Raw genomic sequence first — 18,254 nt, forward strand, 5'->3', positions numbered from 1 at the left:
CTACCTGTCTGTCTCATCTCTCTCTCTATATATATATATATATCTTTCTATGTGTGTATCTATCTCATATCTATCTATCTGTCTCATCTCTCTCTCTCTATATATATATATCCATCCACCGGTCTATCTATCTATCTATCTATCGATTAACTTTCTATCATACTACGATTGTCACCCTGCTTTCCTGGAGTCCTGAGGAGCATTTTCCCATATCTGAATTTAATTTTATTTAATACATTTGTACTTCATCACCCAGAACCAGTATCCGTTCCAGTTTCTTTGTATAACCAGAAGCAGCAACTCTAAACAAAGTCCTGAATGCTTTTCTGGTTTGTTGGACAAGGAAGGACCATCGTTCTATCAGAGATTTCTCCAGCCCATCAAACTTGAGTGTAATAACCTGATGGATGGCGGATGATTGCTAGATGCACTACTCATGCCAAGAATTACAACCTGAGGATGTTTTCCCTCTCTGCCCATCCTTATCCGACACCTGTGAATATTTTTCATGGTTTCGTGCTCTGTAAAAACATTACAACCTCATCTGGTGTGCTGGTGTGGTCGCACCTTTCGAGAGGTATGGGGAGGGGGGGGGGATAGTTTTCCTCTATTCACAGTTAGAACTTCGTAAATATTTCTGCTCTTATAGGCTCTCCACTCAATACCATCTAAACTCTGATTGGACATAGACTGTAGAAGGCCCCAGTGCCAAAAATGTGGGCCCCTTATAATTCAATAGAGCAAGGTGTTTATAGAGACCTTCCTCATGGATTTCTAACAAGCCCCTTACTGCTACAGTATGTCAACTTCTCTAATGGTTTAAAATCCACTTTTGGTCATTGGTATTGGTAACTGTCAGTAAGAAGCAAGAGGGTTGGTCATCCTTGCCCACTGAATGTGCTTAGGATCTATCTGTGGAACATTCAAGCAAGAGTAACCACAGCAAGAGAGTATGGAGATGACACTGGCGTTCTAACTGGTTCAACCATTGTCCATATGTAGTATTAGGACATTGACATCATAGAGAGGATTCCTCAGCTTGGGATCCCTTCTATGAGCAAGAGTGGAATGGACCCAACCCATTCATTTATTGCATGGGCAGCCATTCAGTTGACATATCATCATCTAGATGTTTGGTAGTTTTCCAAGTTTCCATTACGCACAAAAGGGATGTGCCCATGAACTGTCATGTGTCAGTTGGCCAAATTATGGTTAATGCATTGGTTATTAGTGCCATCTCCATTCACAACTTACTGTATGGCCATGGGACTATGCACTATGCGCTGTACCGTGCTCAACCAGCTTGGGTAACCATATAATGGTAGCACTGCTACATGTACATCAGGTTGATCAAAATTTTACTGAAGAGCCTTTAGTGCCTATAGATCCCATAAATCCAGCACTGGTTCTTGTATAACTCCCAGTGACCATAGGAACAATGTTTCTCTGGAATGACTGGTTTTGCCTTTGGGGTTTCTGGTTTATTGATGACTTTTCCATAATTAACAGTATTGTCTCTTTCCATCTCATTTCTGGTTGTTTCCTGGCTATATGGCCTGTCTTTAATCATAAATAAGAACATGTAGAACATGCTGGTATTGTAGAGTTAATAATAGAGGTTAATAATGCTGGTATTGTAGAGTGAATAATGCAATCTCTAAAACCATAGGAGGATGATGGTTGCCCTTGAAGAACCATCAAAGAACTTGGACATCTTGTCATAAACAACAGGCCCTCCCGAGGTGGACAAATCACATATCATTTTCCAGGACTTGATCCTCAAGATGTTTAGTTCTTTACTGAATTCAAAGACCCTGTCCTGGTTGCATTCAATGGCTGAGGTCTAGACTTTGGTCATCAAGTACATGGCTGTAAAACATTCACCATACCTCTACATTCAATCTCCTCGGTACTATGACTGCAACAACTAGAGGACCCATAGAGTGGGGCAAACGGAAGGACAGACATGTACGTATGTGCAGATGCAGCAGGACAGGCAGTGGTCTGCGCAGGCTGCACAGTGCTTCTTGACTTGAAGTTGGAAGATCTATCCATGGGAACACTACGTGACCCCCCCCCCCCCCCCCCTTACCCCTTTCTTCTGTAACTGTAAATGTGGCTGGACCCGCCTGAGCCATGGTGGCCTCAGGCTGCTTCTGTCACTTTCATATAGTCTTTTAAGAAGATGGGCAGTTTAGGTGACCTCTGGGAATCTGGGGCCCTGGGCAGCCGCCCATATTATAATCTGCCATTGTCTACTGAGCTGGCTGGAGTAAGCAAAAAGTGTAAGCTCCAGAATAACTAAGATCAACTTAAAGGGGCTGTCTAGTGTCTAAATTTGAAAACCCACATTCATGTACACCGACTTAAACCTACTAGTGATTTCACAGAGTTCACCCGACTAAAACCTACGTATGATATCACAGCAATTTACCTGACTAAAACCCACTTGTGATGGCACAACTACTTACCTAAAGGAAACACATTGCCATGTCACAACAATTGCCTGAAACCTACAAAACTTTCTAGTGATTGTCACAGAAGTCCACCTAACAAACTGAGTTGCGATGTCACAGAGGCTTACCTGATGGAAACACATCTGTGATGTCACCATACCATATCTGATAGTGTAGCCCCTTGCGCTGTCTTATGGACAGTAGGAACCACTAATATTTTTGAAGCACACCAATTATGATCACCAGGGACTTCATTTTAATGGGGGATTAAGTCCATCTCATTAAAGTAAATAACCCCCCTCCCCAGTTATCCACACTAAGGCCCCTTTCACACGGGCGAGTATTCCGCGCGGATGCGATGCGTGAGTTGAACGCATTGCACCCGCACTGAATCCGGACCAATTAATTTCTATGGGGCTGTGCACATGAGCGGTGATTTTCACGCATTACTTGTGCGTTGCGTGAAAATCGCAGCATGCTCTATTTTGTGCGTTTTTTACGCAATGCAGGCCCCATAGAAGTGAATGGGGCTGCGTGAAAATCGCAGGCATCCGCAAGCAAGTGCGGATGCGGTGCAATTTTCACGCACGGTTGCTAGGAGACGATCGGGATGGAGACCCGATCATTATTATTTTCCCTTATAACATGGTTATAAGGGAAAATAATAGCATTCTGAATACAGAATGCATAGTACAATAGCGCTGGAGGGGTTAAAAAATAAATAAATAATAATTTAACTCACCTTAATCCACTTGTTCGGGCAGCCGGCTTCTCTTCTGTCTTCATCTTTGCTGTGCACAGGAAAAGGACCTGTGGTGACGTCACTGCGCTCATCACATGGTCCATCACATGATTCATCACCATGGTAAAAGATCATGTGATGGACCATGTGATGAGTGCAGTGACGTCATCAAAGGTCCTATTCCTCAAAGAAGAAGACAGAAGAGATGCCGGCTGCGCGAACAAGTGGATTAAGGTGAGTTAAATTTATTTATTTTTTTAAATGTAACCCCTCCAGCCCTATTGTACTAAGCATTCTGTATTAAGAATGCTATTATTTTCCCTTATAACTATGTAATAAGGCAAAATAATACAATCTAAACACCTAACCCAAACCCGAACTTCTGTGAAGAAGTTCGGGTTTGGGTACCAAACATACCGATTTTTCTCACGCGCGTGCAAAACGCATTACAATGTTTTGCACTCGTGCGGAAAAATCACGCATTTTCCCGCGACGCACCCGCATCTTATCCGGGCCAAAAACATGACGCCCGTGTGAAAGAGGCCTAAGGGCTTGTTCACACTTCAGTGTTTGGTCAGAGATTTCCATTACCCTGGGTTCACACCTGAGCGTTTTACAGCGCGTTCAAACGCGCTGTAAAACGCTCAAGACATGAAATCCAATGCTTCCCTATGGGAATGGTTCACACCTGGGCGTTTTACAGCGCGTACGAACGCGCTGTAAAACGCCCGACGCTCAAACAAGTACTTGAGCTTCTTTGGGGCGTTTTGACGCGCGTTTGTGGCCATAGGACACTGCAGTCAATGACACAAACGCGCGTCAAACGCGCGTTCACTATTACAAAAACGCGCGTCAGAAACGCGCGTCAAAAACGCGCGTTTGACGCGCGTTTGGGAAACGCTCAGGTGTGAACCCAGGGTTAGTGATTTGTGAGCCAAAACCACAGAACAGGTGCAGATCTTTCCATTATACTTTATCTCTGAGTAGGCTTCACTTCTGGTTTTGGCTCACAAATCGCTGATGGAAATCACTGACCAAACACTGAAGTGTGAACGAGGCCTATGAGTACATGCAGCGGCCCAGCCTTTGGATCTGCATGCAGATTACCATCATTTGAAGCAATGGCAAATATAGGTCACCTTGACAATCGGCAGTAATTCAAATACAGATTCCATAGCATGGTAGCCTACAGTCCTGAATTTGCAGGGACAGTCACAGCAAATTTGAGCTGTCACAGGCCAAAATTGGATGGTGCTTTTGTAAACTCTGCCCATAAGTGGGTGGTCCTGCTAGTGTTCTGCATTCCCAGTGGCTTTCATGCCCTGAATTTACCAACTACAGTATAAGGCCTCTTGCCCACGAACGCAAGGGCTCCGTGCCTGTGCTGCAGTCCGCAATGCATGGGCACCGACCGCGGGGCAGTCACATGCGGATCGCGGACCCATTCGCTTGAATGGGGTCCGCGATCTGTCCGTTTCGCAAAAAGAGAGAACAAGTTCTATTTTTTTGCGCAACGGAAGCACAGAACGGAACACCAAAGAAGCACTCCATATAGCTTCAGTGGGGTTCTGTTCCGTGCTTCCATTCCGCACTGCATCTCCGGATTTGCAGACCCATTCAAATGAATGGGTCTGCATCCGTGATACGGAATGCACACGGCCGGTGCCCCGTGTATTGTGGAACCGCCGTATGCGGCCCGCAATATGGCCACGGGAACACTACGGACGTGTACAAGAGGCCTAAGTTTGCCGCAGCCAGGCTGTACTTTGCAGCGGCACCCTAAGGGCTCATGCACACGACAGTATGTATTTTGCTTTCCGCAGAGATGACATCCGTGTGGCGTCCATGTTGCATCCAATTTGTTTTGCGGATCCATTATAACAATGCCAAAACGGACAAGAATAGGACATGTTCTATTTTTTTAGGGCGGAAAGAACATACGGACATGGAATGCACACAGAGTAATTTCCGTTTTTTTTTCAAGCCCCATTGAAGTGTCTGGTTCTGCATACAGACCTGTAAAAAAAAATGAACGGAAACCGAAAAAAAATACGTCTGCATGAGTCCTAAGGCTAGTTTCACGATAGCGCTAAACTGTTCTGATACAGGAACAGCCTGCCGGAGTTCATCGCATCCGGCATAGGCCGAGAACTGCCGGAAGCACCGCCAGACCCCATTAACTATAATGAAACTTGGCGAGGATACGACCTGTTTCCGGTATTAGTGCCGAGATTTGGCTGGAGAACTACAACTGCAAGCAGGGTTTTTTGTCTGTCCGAATCTCGGCACTGATGCCGTAACAGCCCGGATCCTCGCCGGGTCCCATTATAGTCAACGGGATCCGGAAAGGTTCTACCAGAATAGCCTTCCGGAACAGTTTAGCGCTAGTGTGAAACTAGCCGAAGCGTACATTCACACATCTTTTGCTGGGATTTTTTGAAACTTGCCCTATGTGAGCGTAGCCTAAGGCCCCCTGCACACGAACGTGTGCACCCCGTGGTCGTGCTGCGGCCCGCAAAATGCTGGCCGCAATGCACGAGCACAGTCCGTGGGGCAGCCACAGCGGATCGCGGACCCATTCACTTGAATGGGTCGACGATCCGGCCGTTCCGCAAAAAGATGGGACATGTTCTATCTTTTTGCGGAACAGAAGTACGAGACAAAACCCCACGGAAGCACTCCGTAGTGCTTCCGTAGGGTTCCGTTCCGTGCTTCCGGTCCTCACCATTCCGCATCTCCGGATTTGCGGACCCATTCAAGTGAATGGATCCGCATCCGTGATGCGGAATGCCCACGGAATGGCACCCGTGTATTGCGGATCCGCAAATGCGGTCCGCAATACGGCAACGGGAAGCACACGTTCGTGTGCAGGGCGCCTAACTGGATGCCAAGTCGAATACGTTCTGCTCCTACAATCAAGAAAATAAGCCAAAATAATGATGATTCCAGGTGTGAATAGACACTGAAATGGTTTTTCGCGGTTGTTCGCCGCGCTGTAGAATGTATGTCGGAAACATCAGCCCCGGTTTCCTTCCCTGAAGCCTCCTGTAAACCTGCAGCAGAGAGACGCGTGATTCATCCCAATCCACGAGGCAGAATTTTGGCTTTCACACCACTCCAATCAATGAGGGACCCTCGGTATTAACAAAAGGGTAATCAACTCCCTCTGTCTACTGACAGAATACCCACAATGCACCCTGAGTAAGCAGCGCGAGGCCACGCCCGCCATGTGTCACTCTCGCCCCAGGACTGAAGTCAGTTAAGGACATGTCCATCATTTAGTGTCAAGTATTTTTACCGTTCTTATCCAAATAGCAGAAAGCAGAGACGTACATAGCGCATTGGCAGATCCCTGCGATTGCAAAACCCGAAGTCCAAAGTAATTAACGTTATTTGTGAATGCTGCTTCATTAGTGATTAGCGCCATTGTGATACACGCATGTTAATGAGCACGTGCCAACACCAACAAATACATGCATAGCTCCCTGCCATACCATAGCAGCGCGGATTTATCTTTTCATCGCAATGCTTTATGCAAGTTTATTGTAGTCATTTCTACGGTTTATGATCGAGGAGCTTCCGGGATGAAGGGTTCTAGATTTGGTCATCGCCTCTGGATCTTAGGCCTCATGCACACGACCGTTGTTGTGTCCGTTGTTCCGTTTTCCCTGATTTTCTGCGGACCCATTGACTTTCAATGGGTCCGTGGAAAACTCGGCTAATGCACCGTTTGTCATCCGCGTCCGTGATCCGTGTTTCCAGTCCGTGAAAAAAATATGACCTGTCCTATTTTTTTCACGGACAACGGTTCGCGGACCCATTCAAGTGAATGGGTCTGTGAAAAAACACGGATGCACACAAGATTGTCGTCCGCGTCAGTTTTTTTCCTATCATTTGCATCGCAAACTAAACTTAGTTTTTTGCTTACTTTGCTACATGTTTGGAGATCCTCCAAAAATAAAGGAAGACACACGGAAACAAAAACGGACACGGATCACGGAACAACGGAACCCCTTTTTGCGGATCACAAAAAAATACTGTCGTGTGCATGAGGCTTTATCCACATTTGTGGCCGGGCAATGGAGGAGAAAACAGCCGGAGCGGGGCCACACAATACACAGATTGGGGTTTGTTCACATGTCGGACTTTTGGAACTGGTTTTAGTGTGGATTTCGCAGCGTAAACTGCGCGGCGTCTGCGGTGAAACCGTCTCCCGCCGTTTTTTTATGGGAAGGCTGTGATACAGTTTATGTGGTCGAAGATTTTTTTACACTCAGTTTTTTATAGAGCAGAAACCTCGGGAAACCGATTGAAAGGACTGAGAACGGGGCCGCAACTTTTAAAATGAGAAACCGTGGCAGAAATCGCCAGGGGTTTCTGCCGTGGGATACCAGGAGGATTTTCACACATTGAAAACATACCCCGAGGGTGCTGCACACTTACAGGGGTTGTCCCGCAAAAAATATTTAACATTTTTAAAATGAGCACCTGGATCTGAAAACTTTTGTAATTCCATTTGATTAAAAATGTTAAATAGCCAGTGAGTTATTCAATAAAATCTATCTGTATAGCGCCACCTGCTGTTTACTCTTTTTCTAATTTCTCAGTCCTGCTGCTGAGATGGAAGCACATACTCGGTTCCATCCTTTAAAGGGTTTCTACCACATCGTTTTGACAAATTTAGCTGTCAGACACTAGCGATCCGCTAGTGTCTGCTCTACCAAACAATGCTATTATAATGATATTATGTGCAGCCGTTTCCATAAAAAACGAACTTTTATTGATATGATAATGAGCCTCTAGGTGCTATGGGGGCGTCTTTTCAGCACCTAGAGGCTCGGTCTACCTTCACAAAATGCCGCCCAGCGCGTCCCTCCAGCCCGCCCATCTCCTCTGGAATGCGATCCTACCTCTGAGTCAGCGGACGAATTCTTCCGCCTGCGCCGTGCGCGTCTGTCTTCGGCGCAGGCGCAGTGAATGTCTGACCGCTGCCTGCACAGACATCTCCACTGCACCTGCGCCGATGACCGAGATGTCTGTGCAGGCAGCGGTCAGACATTCACTGCGCCTGCGCCGAAGACAGACGCGCACGGCGCAGGTGCGAGAATTCGTCCGCTGACTCAGAGGTAGGATCGCATTCCAGAGGAGATGGGCGGGCTGGAGGGACGCGCTGGGCGGCATTTTGTGAAGGTAGACCGAGCCTCTAGGTGCTGAAAAGACGCCCCCATAGCACCTAGAGGCTCATTAGCATATCAATAAAAGTTCGTTTTTTATGGAAACGGCTGCACAAAAAGCTATTATAATAGCATTGTTTGGTAGAGCAGACACTAGCGGATCACTAGTGTCTGACAGCTAAATTTGTCAAAACGATGTGGTAGAAACCCTTTAACTGCCACCAGCTACAGTAGAAAGGACACACTCCCTGAGAAAGTGCACGCCCCCTAAGCTGCCAGCTTGAAATAAATCTAGCAGAGAAATGAATGGGGAGATCACTAGAACCATGTGAGGTGCAGGGCTGGTTCTAAATGTGTTACAAAGAGACTGTTATGTATTATATATTGGATTTACATTTTTTACAATAATCATGGGATAACCCCTTTAAGGTTTTTTTCGCTTGTAAAAAATGCCATGAAATTCATGCGTTTTTATGCAAGCTTTTTTTAGGTGCCGTGTTTTAGTCACACAGTGTTTTTTCAAACTTTTTTTTTTTTTTTCCTAGGAAAAGCACCTGAAAAAAGCTACACCCAGACCATGCTGCAACTTGAGGGGAGAAAATTATATATATACTATAAAATTTTTTATTACATTTACATTACATGAAACATCCGCACTATTTATTGCATTAAAAAAAATAAAAACATTTGTGTGAAACATCCCTTAAGGTGAATACTTTCAAAGAAATAAGGCAGAATGGGTTTCAATAACAAAAAATCATTACTCACCCAATTGATCGTCCAACCCTGCTGTCCACTTCCTGGACTGTCAGCTCAACCAATCACTGGCTGAGGCAGCTCACCGTTGCGACCAGTGATTGGGCAGTCCAAGCCATTTCCTGTGTGTCGAGGCTAAGACCAGGAAGTGGAGAGCAGCAGGGACCTGAGCAGCACTGGAACAGCATTGGTGGGGCTGAGGGGTGACCCAATAACTATGTATAAATATATCAATGGACAATCTCTTCCGTGATCTATATCTAGCCAGGACTGTAGGGGGCATCCTCTGCGTCTAGAGGAAGGAAGGTTTCTACCTTCTGCATAAGTCACTTATTTTTAGAATAAAAGGTCCCTACAGAGGGATGACGTACCTTGGGCCCAACTGGTTTCCAAATAGATACTAGAGATGCAGCAAGCCCCTGTGGAGCTGAAGCAGAGGATGGGAGTGGTAGTGGCCCTGATGATGATGTGTCACAGTGCACTCCCTCAGGCTGGTGATCCCTGGGGTAGGTGCAATTAGGGAAGGACATCCTATATTTTCTCAGGGCACTCCCTGAAGCTGGTAGTTTGGGGTGGTTTGGGGTCCACAGGATAGGTCATCAATATCAGATCTGCGGGGTCTGACACCCAGCACCCCCACCAATCAGCTGTTTGAAGAGACCGCAGTGCTCATACAAGCGCTGCCTTCTCTTCACTGCTTACCTGCTCGCCGTCACAAATGCAGCGGTGAGCAGTGTGATTACATCTCAGCCCTCCTATGCTGATCTGATATTGATGACCTATCATGAGTATATTTAAAAAAAGCGGACAACCCCATTAATGTTAAATGTCCATGTGGGTGCGAGACAGGGCTTGAAATGGTGCAATGGACACCATGTAGTGTTAGGGGAGTCAGTAACCAGGCCACATTAACTAAATTTACTTCTCTCTTTAGTGTGTACAAAATTGTTGTAGTACATCCAGCAATTATCTGTACACAGTGCAAATTCTTCTCCAAGCATGAGCTAAGCAAGTTAGTAGGCAGCAATAACCCTTTGGTTACTCATTCTCTTGCTAAAGTTTCTGGGACTGGTATCTCTGGCTGGCAACTGCAATCTGGTAACCGTGGCTGTAGTGTCCACTAATCTGAAGTGTAGAGGGTGTCTTAACAAGTTACCCCTCTCTAGCAGCTGGCTCTCGAATGCTTTACGCTGGGTTGCTGTGCTGACTCTCATTCTGTAGCCATGCAAATCCTCTTCCTTTTCCTAGATTTTCCTCTCTTTCTATTCCTTGTGGAGGTACCAAAGGCTATTGGGCTTTCAGGTAGAGCCTGGAGGAGAGGAGAACATGGAGACTGCTCCCTACTCTGTCCCTAGACTGACAAGAAAACGCTAGAAAACAGGGGGTGGGGCCAGCCCACACCCTAAGCTCCAGAAAGGGCTGGGCCAGGTAGTTAATTCCAGCCACACCTGGCTTATGCTGGAACATATTGAATATACAGTGCATTACATTAACATGACAAAAGAGTACGAACCAATCCACTAGGGTACTGCAGGGACACCGGTTGATAATTATGGAAACTATTAGTAAATTAGTACTTGTCAAGCCTCCTGGGAAAAGGATTGACCTCCCAGACTCCTGGAAAAGTCGGCAAATCTCCCGAGTGCTGAGAAAGCCTCCTCTCGTGTCCAGGAGAGCTGCTCTAATTCTGTGTTGTGGCACCCTACGTGGGACCTACGTCATCAGATGCAGGGGCGTGACAGATGGGTTGCATCAGTAAAGGCTTGGGGTATTCCATAAAAGAGGTGTGGCATGTGTGAAGAGGGTGTGGCTGAGAGATGAAACATTTTTAGCGCTACAACTTCACCCCCTCTCCCCGCAAAAAATTTGAAAGTTTGTAACAGTATTAATATTAGTTCAACACAGTGGACAGAACTTTTTGTCTGTGGTACCATGATCTACTTGTGGTTCAAGATCAACGGGTTGACTACCAGGGCCATACCTTATGTTAAAACTATTGATCTACAGGCGGCTGGAGACTAGAAGGCACGGCATACACCACGATTGGAAAAGCACTGGAAGCCAGAGAAAGAAATATTTCCTATTATGATTTATGAGCCTGTGCGATCAACCGTGACCAGTTCTTGGACTTTTCTAACTGGAGAGCTGCATATTTACATCCCCATAAACAAGACGTAGATCATACATGACTAATGCTTCCATATGTAAACTGTGGACATCTTAGAGATGGGTCAGATCTGGGACACCAAAGATTCTGGGGCCGGGGTGTTTAAGTATAAAGGTGGGAGGGTATGTGCATTCATGACATTTTTAACTGGTTTACATAAATTACTGATATTTAAAGAGGACATTTTATCTGTTTTACTTATAGGAGCTTAAGACCTGTACTTGCGGGGTACCCCCCCCCCCCCCCCCAGTTGATGCTGCCACCGATTTTAATTTTTTTTTTAACATCGCTCCTACTTCCTTCTGAAGTTTTCACGCTCAGTATGCCAATAGCGAGCATCGGTACAAGGAGGAGGAGACGCCAGGGTTTGTCAATGGGCGTCTCCTTCTCCCTGGCTGTGCCGTGATCCAATCACATCGGAGAGCGTCACAGCACTAATGACAGCTGGCTGGAGGGAAAGGCTGAATTGTTGCAGAGTTTAAAGGGTAACTGTCACATTTTCATCAAGAAATCTATGGCCACTGTCTTAATTAAAGGGACTTAAAGGGATTGTCCCAAGAAAAATATTCTAGTTTTCAAACCAGACTACCATAGCGGCAGACCATGCGACTGCTATGGGGCCCAGTAGAAGAGGGGGATCATCCCCTCTTCTACTGGGGTGAAAACTTGGTCAGGACTCTACCCTCTAAAGGAACAACTTTTAGCAAATGAAGCAATGGAAAAATTGCCCAATGGTCATTGAAAAGGGTTTAGGCAGAAACCCTTCTGTCCTGTGTGGGGGGCCTGGTTTGATCCTTGCTATGGGGCCCTTACTTCTCTATGTACGCCACTGCCTGGATCTGAATACTTTTATAATTGCATGTAATTAAAAATTTAGCATGGTTACTAAGTTATTCAATAAAATTTATTTGTATAGCGCCACCTGCTGTTTGTTATCCATATTTCTGTGCCCTGCTCACTGAGGTCGCACATGCTCAGTTTCATCCTTCAACTGCCTCCTGAGTTGTGATAGGGAGAGTTGAGACACGCCCCCTGAACTGTGATAGGGAGAGCTGAGACATGCCCCCTGAGCTGTGATAGGGAGAGCTGAGACACGCCCCTTTAGCTGCAGCAGAACAGACACTCCCCTTGAGCGGTCAGCTTGATATAAATCTATCAGAGCAATGAATGGGGAGATCTCTGGATCCATGTGAGGTACAGGGCTGGTTCTAGCTATGTTAGAAAGAGATTATCATGGACTGCATGATGTCTGATTTTCATTTTTTACATTATTCATTGGATAACCCCTTTAAAGCAAGCTTTCAGTTCAAGAAAAAAAATCACATTACCTGGGGAATAAACAGAACACTTCCCTGGTGCCCTCCTTTTCATCTTTTCAGCTGCAGATCCGCAGATGCCTGGCCTCATCTCCAGATGCCATACTCAGTGCCCTAGAAAATAATAGTGCCATACTCAGTGCCCCAGAAAATATTAGTGCCAGTACTGGTGTACTGGGTATGACACTATTATTTTCTGGGGCACTGGGTATGGCACTATTATTTTCTGGGGCACTGAGTATGGCTCTATTATATTCTGGTGTACTGGGTATGACACTATTATTTTCTGGGGCACTGGGTATGGCTCTATTATATTCTGGTGTACTGGGTATGACACTATTATATTCTGATGTACTGGGTATGGCTCTATTATATTCTGGTGTACTGGGTATGGCACTATTATTTTCTGGGGCACTGGGTATGGCTCTATTATATTCTGGTGTACTGGGTATGGCACTATTATTTTCTGGGGCACTGGGTATGGCACTATTATTTTCTGGGGCACTGGGTATGGCTCTATTAGATTCTGGTGTACTGGGTATGGCACTATTATTTTCTGGGGCACTGGGTATGGCTCTATTATATTCTGGTGTACTGGGTATGACACTATTATTTTCTGGGGCACTGGGTATGGCTCTATTATATTCTGGTGTACTGGGTATGACACTATTATTTTCTGGGGCACTGAGTATGACTCTATTATATTCTGGTATACTGAGTATGGCACTATTATATTCTGATGTACTGAGTATGACTCTATTATATTCTGGTATACTGGGTATGGCACTATTATTTTCTGGGGCACTGAGTATGGCTCTATTATATTCTGGTGTACTGGGTATGGCTCTATTATATTCTGGTGTACTGGGTATGGCACTATTATTTTCTGGGGCACTGGGTATGGCACTATTATTTTCTGGGGCACTGGGTATGGCTCTATTATATTCTGGTGTACTGGGTATGGCACTATTATATTCTGATGTACTGGGTATGGCTCTATTATATTCTGGTGTACTGGGTATGGCACTATTATTTTCTGGGGCACTGAGTATGACTCTATTATATTCTAATGTACTGGGTATGGCTCTATTATATTCTGGTGTACTGGGTATGGCACTATTATTTTCTGGGGCACTGGGTATGGCACTATTATTTTCTGGGGCACTGGGTATGGCTCTATTATATTCTGGTGTACTGGGTATGGCACTATTATTTTCTGGGGCACTGGGTATGGCACTATTATTTTCTGGGGCACTGGGTATGGCTCTATTAGATTCTGGTGTACTGGGTATGGCACTATTATTTTCTGGGGCACTGGGTATGGCACTATTATTTTCTGGGGCACTGGGTATGGCTCTATTATATTCTGGTGTACTGGGTATGGCACTATTATTTTCTGGGGCACTGGGTATGGCACTATTATTTTCTGGGGCACTGGGTATGGCTCTATTAGATTCTGGTGTACTGGGTATGGCACTATTATTTTCTGGGGCACTGGGAATGGCTCTATTATATTCTGGTGTACTGGGTATGACACTATTATTTTCTGGGGCACTGGGTATGGCTCTATTATATTCTGGTGTACTGGGTATGGCTCTATTATATTCTGATGTACTGGGTATGGCTCTATTATATTCTGGTATACTGGGTATGGCACTATTATTTTCTGGGGCACTGGGTATGGCTCTATTATATTCTGGTGTACTGGGTATGGCTCTATTATATTCTGGTGTACTGGGTATGGCACTATTATTTTCTGGGGCACTGGGTATGGCACTATTATTTTCTGGGGCACTGGGTATGGCTCTATTATATTCTGGTGTACTGGGTATGGCACTATTATTTTCTGGGGCACTGGGTATGGCACTATTATTTTCTGGGGCACTGGGTATGACACTATTATATTCTGGTGCACTGGGTATGGCACTATTATTTTCTTGGGCCCTGGACTAAGGCCTAATTTGCATATTAAGAAAAAAGTATAACTTGGGAATGGAGCCTCGGATTAACAAAAGGAAAACAGCGTTTTTTATCAGGTGGACCACTGTATGTGTTTGATATGGAGGTCACTGGTGACAGATTCCCTTTCAGCACTGATGGAGGTGAGGCCATGGATCAGTTGCTGGAAAATGGCAAACTCTGGGAAAGGAGGAGAATAAAGAATAAGAGTACAGAAGGAAATAAGGGCAAAAACTAATAGTGGATGAAAGCAAAAGATACAAACACAAAAAGATGGTGGAAGGCCCCTGACAAATACTTGGGGCTCCATTTTTATTATGGGGTCTCATAATTACTTGCTACTTCCCCGCACGGGGTTGGACTCTCGCAGGGAATGATGTTTCGGTGCCATGAATTAACATCAGATGAGGCATTACACTGAATGTGGTCCAGGGAGCAAGCGTGCGAAAGACAAACAGCAGAGTCGGGAGTGAGTCCTGGCAGCGCCCCAGCGCTAATGACAGCTGGCTGGAGGGAAAGGCTGAATCGTTGCAGAGTTTAACATCACAATGAACTTGTTTTTATTTTATTCTTCTATTTTTCCTGAAGTGCGTTAAGTTAGAGGGACTAAAAGCCAATCAACCCTCTAATATATCAACAGTCTTCGTGGTGGACAATCACACGTAAATGGCCACTGTCTTAATTACAGCGACTTAAAGGGATTGTCCATTTAAAGAAAAGAAAAATATTCTACAGCTTTCAAACCAGCCCCTGGATCTGAATACTTTTATAGTTGCATGTAATAAATTTTTTTTGAATAGTTACTAAGTTATTCAATAAAATGTAGGTGTATAGCACCACCTGCTGCTTATTATCCTTATTTCTTTGACCTGCTCACTGAGATGGCCGCACGTGCTCAGTTTCATCCTTCAACTGCCTCCTGAGCTGTGATAGGGAGAGCTGAGACACGCCTCCTGAGCTGTGATAGGGAGAGCTTAGACACGCCTCCTGAGCTGATAGGGAGAGCTGAGACACGCCTCCTGAGCTGTGATAGGGAGAGCTTAGACACGCCCCCTGAGCTGTGATAGGGTGAGCTGAGACACGCCTCCTGAGCTGTGATAGGGAGAGCTGAGACACACACCCTGAGCTCCAGCAGAGAAGACACTCCCCTTGAGCTATCAGCTTGATATAAATCTAGCAGAGCAATGAATGGGGAGATCTCTGGATCCATGTGAGGTACAGGGCTGGTTCTAGCTATGTTAGAAAGAGATCATCATGGACTGTATGATGTCTGATTTAATTTTTTTTACATTATTCATGGGATAACCCCTTTAAAGCAAGGTTCCAGTTCAAGAAAAAAAAATCACATTACTTGGGGAATAAACAGAACACTTCCCTGGTGCCCTCCTTTTCATCTTTTCAGCTGCAGATCCGCAGTAGCCTGACCTCATCTTCTGTCATCCAAGATAGCTGCACTCCTTCTCAGATTGTCTGATGCAAACTGTCCATCGGTAGTCCAAGACACTTCCTGCTTGCCCAGGCCCGCTCTTGGATTGGCCGGCAGTGCTCATGTGAGCAGTACTAGCCAATCCGGAGGCAGCAGGAAGTGTCTTGGACTACCAAATTGTGGCCATCTTGGATGGCAGAAGAGGAACCTGGGAATTGGTGGATCTGCAGCTGGACAGATGAAAAGGAGGGCACCAGGTAAATGTTTTCTTTATTCCCTTAACAATGCATTTTTTTAATTGGTCTTGAACCAGAGCGTCACTTTAAATCTTAAAAAAGTTTGATGACTATAATAAAGGGGAACTCAATGGATCATTGATTAGCTGGTAAATCCGGCTACAGTTTGCTGTATTGGAGAGCAGGAGTGTCAGGTGGCAACGTATAAATGGTAAAGGGGTGAAGGACAGGGATGAGCAACGGATTTAGCAATTGTCCACCTCCAAAGTTAGGGACAGCGGAGGAGGAATGTTCTGAAATCCATGCTTTGGATACCAATAGAGCTTGCCCCACCCCTGCTTTTATCTTTGGCTAAAAAAAAAAAAAAATCCTGAGGAAGGGGTAAGACTTGGATAAAGGGCCAGGGCTTAGCTTGTAGACAGCAAAGACGAGGGAGGTTCATTTTTCAGCAAGCTGCCTCCCAGCCAACAGTATAAAAGAAGAGGAGGATAACATGGCCTTTCAAAAAATTTTGAGCCCCCTTTGAAGGGTAGTTCCTTCTTGCAATTTGTTATGGGGCTACAACATGTTGCTGAGGGGTAATACTTAAATAATGGGTCAGGGCTTAGCTTGCCTAATCTTTCATTGTAGACAGGGAAGAGGATGGAGGTTCATTTATCAGCAAGCTACCTCCCAGCCAGTGGTATAGAGGAAGAGGGGGATAGCATGGTGTTTCAATTTATTTTGCCCCTTTAAGGGGTAGATTCCTTTTGAATTTTGTTATGGGGCTACAAAATGTTGCTGAGGGGTAAGACTTAAATAAAGGGCCAGGGCTTAAGCTTCCCTAATCTTTCTTTGTAGACAGGGAAGAGTAGGGCGGAGGGAGGTTCATTTTTCAGCAAGCTGCCTCCCAGCCAACGGTATAGAGGAATAGGGGGATAATATGGTGTTTCAGTTTTTTTGTCCCTTTAAGTTTAGGTTCCCGCTTGCATTTTGTACGGTGCCGTTTCCTTATGTATGACTTTATTTTTTCCCAACATACCCTTGAGGCCAGGGTAGTAGCTATAGTGGGATGCAGAGGTAGCAGTCGCTACTGGGCCCAACGATCCGTGAGGTGCATAAGAAGACACCGGTATTATAGAAAGTGCATGCTGGTCAAGTTACACCTCTGGTTGGGTCAAGAATTTGGCGTGAGGGGTTGCAGTTTTAATTTTTGCCTCAGGCAGCATGAAGGCCAGGTGTTTCCCTGCTCCTGGGCACAAAGCACTGAGGGAAGGGGGGCCCAAGCTGAACTCTTGCCCCAGGGCCCATGAGCCGTTAGCTACACCCCTGCTTGAGGCAACAAGGCCAGGTATAAGTGACAACTATCATCCTTCTGCCTCCCTCATGAGAGGAGTGATAGCTTCACTCTCTGCACACACAAGTCTATTACTTGTGACATGGCTACGTATGTTCTCATTGCACTGGAAGACACACAGATCCTGCGCAGGAATCCTCTTTGGTAAAGCTCATTTTCCCCGAGACTAAGTGGACTTGATGACAAAATGCATTTCTCTTCTGGTAAGAGGCGGCTGCGGTTCTGGGGACATTCCTGGAGGATCTCCTCCTTCTCGGACATCTCCACACTTCATTAGTTTTCATTTGTAAGAGGGAAATGAAATAATAACATTGTCCTTCCATAAAGGTGAATCAGAATCACAGAGGCTGTTTCCTATTAACTGGAAAACCGAACGCAAGAGCCGAGAAAGGGAAGGGAACGAGGCGGCAAGTGACTGGAGCATGAGGGCTTAGTGGTATTAGTCCAGTATGAGCTGCATCAACTCATACAGTTATATACGGGTTTATACTACGGTAATACTCGGACACAATAGATACGTTTATACTTTTATAGACACATAATACGTTTATACTCGGACACAATAGAAAATGGATCCGGCACCCATTGACTTACAATGGATCTGTCATTGCCATTTTTAAAGACAATAAAACCGGATCCGTTCATAAAGGATGCAGCCGGTTGTATTGTAAATAACAGAAGCGGTT

This window comes from Bufo gargarizans, chromosome 3 (genome assembly GCF_014858855.1).
Source record: "Bufo gargarizans isolate SCDJY-AF-19 chromosome 3, ASM1485885v1, whole genome shotgun sequence".
NCBI classification, from domain to species: domain Eukaryota; kingdom Metazoa; phylum Chordata; class Amphibia; order Anura; family Bufonidae; genus Bufo; species Bufo gargarizans.